Consider the following 5,456-nt stretch of genomic DNA (forward strand, 5'->3'; position numbering starts at 1 on the left):
GGGCTATCATAGTGTAGGGTCCATAGTAAGGGAACCATTTTTTAGAGCAGAAGATCAGGACCTACGTACCGTTATAAGGGTCCCACCAAAGGGTGATCCCAGACCAAATTTTACTGTTCAGATGGATTTAAACGTCTGATTTATATAATTATATTCATTGGGACTTTTCAGGAATTTTCAGTGAACTTTTCTCTACAATCCAAAATGCATGTAGCAAAAAGAAAAAAAAAAATATTACGCATTGGAACCTAAAGTATAGATATTACAAGCTTCAAAAGGTTATGATCCACTTCTTAAGTATTTTCAAATATTTTTTATAGGTAGTATTATCAATTCTTATTTCTTGATTGAACTTCCTTTGGTAACTCAAGTTTTTTTTAATATTGAACAATAATGCAATTTAACCAACCGAGTGGTGGCTCAGTTGGTATATTAGTTAGGTAATCTCCGCAGATATGCAGAATAGAGTCTCATTATTACCATCTACCTTTGGGAGGTTTATGTGGCTGCAAGTTGGTTTAAAAACCACTAAAACATTGGCAATTAGTTCTATATTTTAAATTATAAAAACCCCCACCATGTCATCAGAGGCTTATGTGGCGGTTACCAACATGGGACTCTTAATCTATGTTGGATATAACATAAAGTCTATATCAAAAAATTGCCCTTTGATGCTAGGTGATTTGAAAATTGAAAAAAAAATAGGGTTTTCAGTCTCTCTCTCTCTCTCTCTCAATCTATTACTCTCCCTCAATTTCTCTCATTCTCTTTCTTGGTCAATCTCTCCTCTTCCCTCAATCTCTATCGTTCTCTCTCAATCTCTCTCATGTTTCTTCTCTTACTCTTTTTTTTTTAATATTTCTTACACACTTATACAATATTAATCAGGTTGTATAAAAGAACATAAGATTAACTTGGTATGGTTCTAAAATCATTACACCAAATTGACCAAGAGTTTCTTATAAATTTTTGTCAAATTTGCATAATGGTTTATGAATTTTATCAAGTTGATCTTATGTTTACTCAGATGGTTTGATTAATGTCGTGTAAGTTATTTAGTCAAGGAACCAACTACTTGTACAATCAATTTATAAATTTCTATTAAGTTGGTGTAAATTTCATATATCTAAGAGTTTCTTGTGAATTTTTATCAATTTGGTATAATGATTTTAGAACCATACCAAATTGGTCTTATGTTCTTTTATATAGTTTAATTAATATCATATATATGTGTAAGTAGAATAAAATAAAAATAATGAATGAGAGAGGGAGCAAGAGAGAGACTAAGAGAGAACGATAGCACTTGAGGGAGAAAGGGAGATCGACCAAATATATATATATATATATATATATATATATATATATATATATATATATAGGAGAGAGAAAATGTAAATATAGAAACTAAAAACCATTTTTGTTTACTTTCAAATCACCCATCATTAAGGGCAATTTTGGTATATACTTTTTATTGTATCCAACATGAAGATCCGTTATTGGCAACAGCCACATAAACCTCCAATGACATGATGGAAGTTTTTATAAGTTCAAATGTAAACAGTTGTCAGAGTTTTATTAGTTTTTAAATCAAACCTATAGCCTAATTTTAAATACTGATCCAGCTTAGATTATAATTTTCCCCAAATTTTTTAATAGCTCTTTATACTATTTTGGGATTCCATTTGTCAAATAACCATATCAATATCATCTAAGCCTTCTCCCAACTATATGGGGTCGGCAACATGAGTCGTTTTTCTCATTCAACTCTATTCAGGGCCATATCCCTCTTTGGGCATTTAAATCATTTCTTATTATTTCCGCCCAAAACCTTTTGAAAGATAGAGAAAATTTCATTCTTATTAACATGGGTTAGGTTAGTTGATTAATTTTAGGACTCTGACTTTGATTAGATTGTTAATGAGTGTCAATTTCTTATTGTTTTTTCTTCTGGCCTGGCCCCATAAACTTGATGGGTCATGAGCAGTTGGGGTGGCCATTCTTGACAATCCTGGTTTCTTTTTTGACTTAGAGTTTACTTCTCATACAAGTTTTTTTCATGGATGCTTCTCAAACAAGTTCAGTTCTTAGATTCAAACCCTCATGGGGCCACTTTCCTTGACTTCGAAACAAACAATCCACTTGTAGTATATTATATTATATATTACCATTCTAATTTTCAAAACAAAATTAAAACAACTACCATACACGTACATATCAGCATCATATGAGAAAGATATGATATCAAAAAAACTTACAACCAATTAATTGGTATCATAAAAGTAAAAGTAATAACCAATAAGGTGGAAATTCAGGAGTATTGTAATTGGTGTTATAATGTCTTTTCAGCATATATTTTCCCACTGACAAATACCCCCTTAGGTGGTGTTCGTTAACATAATAGAGCCTTGGTTCCAGGAAAAGTCGAAAACGCATTCTTATAAACCATGGCATATTCTCTATAATTGGCTATGCTTGGTTCTAGAATGCAACATGTCATGCATTATAGAATATGTTGTAGTGCAACTTAAATTGGCCTTTACATGAAAAGTAAGCAAAAGTATAGGCCATATGGTTTTTAAAACCGACCCGGTGACTGAACCGGTTAAGGGTCCGGTTATCAGGTCGAACAGTCCGACCGTTCAAACCGAATGTTAGGCCCGTTCTAATAGAAAAATAAAAATAATAAAAAATGGTCAAAATGGTTCGAACGATTAACCACCCTTTTCAGCGGTTTGCTGACCAAAATCAACAGTTTTGGGGGAAAATCTGGTTTTTGGAGAAAACGGAACCGGTCAAGTGATTAGTTTCCGGTTTTTCCGGTCTGATTCGGTTTTGAAAACCATGGTATGGGTCGTTCAATTATATTGTCTATGTACATGTTCAAAAGAGATGAAACAAAAAGAGGATATTAGCCTTTTGAGATGATTCCTGTGTAGCTGATCAATCCACTGAACAGTTCTGCCAGTCTTTGCCATATTTACCAAAACTTCATTATCAGAGTAAACCAAAAGATGAGAGATATTATGAGCCAAGGCCTCTTGTAGTCCTTTTAGAAGTGATCAGATTTCGATGTCATAGCTGTGATGGCAAATTGTTGGCTAGGGTGGCTGATGACGAACCCTCGTCCTGCATTACCATAAAGTGGGTCAAAGGAGCCATCTATGAAAAGAGCGTGCATGTCAGTTGTGGAAGGAGCCCGTGTGGATGAACCAGAATGTGGCTGTGTTGGAGATTCATCAAATTGGAACTGGGAAACTGAGTTTGCCACCTATTTTGGGTCCATCTCCACATTTTCGAATATTTTTTTTTATTTCTGGATTTCCAGATATGATAACTCAGAATGCTGAAATGGCTTAAGCTATTCAAAGTTAGCTGCTTACCATCGTGAGCAGTTAAGATGAGGAGCCACTCTGTTATAATCTTATGCATGGGTTGGGTGGGCATGAGGGATGGATTTAACCCAATTTAAATTTCACACCAAATTGCTCTAGCAAAGGAGCACTGGAAGAAGAGGTGGTGGATTGACTCTTCTTGGACCTTACAAAAGGGACAGAGTCTATTCGAATCACTTAGCCAAGCAAGACCTCTACTCTTAGTTAATATTCCTTCCCATACTAACTTCCAGAGAAAGAGTTGTAACCTATTTGGAATCTTGAGCTTCCATATTAGTTTTCGGTCAAAAAATGTGGCAAAAGAGGAGCACCCATGAGAAACAAAAAGTCTATAGCCCGATTTAATAGAATAGGATCCCGAGGAATTGCCTTTCCAAATCAGAGTGTCATGCAAAGTATTTGGCTCTACTGTAATATTTAAAATGTGACCTATGGTTGAATCGTGGAAAATTTGTTGTAACTTGGGAATGTCCCAAGAACCATCAGAACTTAGGAGGTCGGCTACCAAAAGGTTATTAGTAACTGACTGTGTCACCAATTCTTTCAAGTGGGGTACGTGTCCTGGAAGTGTGGGGATCCAGGGATCGGAGACTGCCATTTTGAACAGCCCATAGCAAATTATTCTGCAACTGTTGTAGCAATTTGAGTGCTTGCTGCCACCATTTGGAACTTCGGTGGCCTTTCTTGGCTGCAAATAATGAAGTGTGGGGGAAGTATTTGGCTTTGATTTGACAACTCCAAATACTGAACATTGCTATTTGCTATTAGCAATCTCTATATTTGCTTACTGAACATTGCTTTATTCATGGTATTTATTGTTATGAAACCCAATCCACCTTGACCTGCAAATTTTGTCCCAAGAGATTGTATGTCTGATGGCTTTGGCTGACTTCCCCCACCAAAATGTCCTTGTGATTTTCTCTAGCTTAGCAGATGATGTTTGAGGGATAATTTTTGTGCCCATGGTGTAAACTGGTATGGCTTGCAGCACCGAATTAACTAAGGTGGTTCTCCTGCTTGAGAATGGAGTTTTGAACTCCAAGAGGTGGCTCTTGATGAGACCTTCTCAATGACATCTTTGTGGAAGGAGCAGTTGTTTGAATCAATTTGGGTGCCAAGATACTTAGTACCAACCATGGAGTGGGAGATGTGGAGCATGTGAAAGAGAATCATTCGGTGATTTTAGGGACATTGTGGCTGAAGAATATACTTGGCTTGGAGTAGTTTATTTTCCGTGCTGACATCTCTTCAAAGTCTTGTATAATAGAGACCAAGGATCTCGCTTGCCCAACTTCTGCTTTACAAAAGATGATACAATCATCAATAAAGAAAAGATGTGTGATTGGAGACCCAGTACGACTTATTTTAACTCCTTCAAGTTGGTCCAATGATACAGCTTTATTCAATAGCTGAGTGAGAACTTCCATTCCCAATATAAATAAATATGGTGAAATGGGATCACCTTGTCTTAAGCCTTGTTTTAGAGAGAAATGATCATGAGATTCCCTAGCTATTTTGATAAAGGAGGCAGTAGATATACACTGGTGTAATAAATTGCACCATTTTTCTGGGAAGTCCATATTACCAAGCACATAGAATAAAAGACCATCCCATACGATCAAATGCTTTGGACATGTCCAATTTAATTGCCATGTATTTCTTACCTCTTGACTGGGATTTCATCTTATGCAAAATTTCCCTCACTAACAAGATATTATCCGAGATTTGTCTTCCCTTCAAGAATCCAGAATAATTTTATACAGCACATTACACAAGCTAGTAGGCCTGAAACTTGAAACATTCACAGGTTTATTGTTCTTGGGAACAAAAACTAAATTTGTATTATTTACTTCTTTCGGGAGAAATTCTGTTGTACAAAAACTAAATTCTGTTGAGAGAGAGAGAGAGAGAGAACCGTTGCTGCAACTTGCAGCGGTGGTGGTGGAAGACAGGGAGGAGAGAGAGCGAGAGAGAAGAACCACTATGGCAGGAATACAGGAGAGTGCAGCGGCGGTGGTGGTGGTGGAGCTTCGTTAGTTCATAGTGAAGGTTCATTTTGATTTA

The sequence above is a fragment of the Nelumbo nucifera genome, chromosome 3 (genome assembly GCF_055504915.1).
Source record: "Nelumbo nucifera cultivar China Antique chromosome 3, China Antique-T2T, whole genome shotgun sequence".
In the NCBI taxonomy this organism is placed as follows: domain Eukaryota; kingdom Viridiplantae; phylum Streptophyta; class Magnoliopsida; order Proteales; family Nelumbonaceae; genus Nelumbo; species Nelumbo nucifera.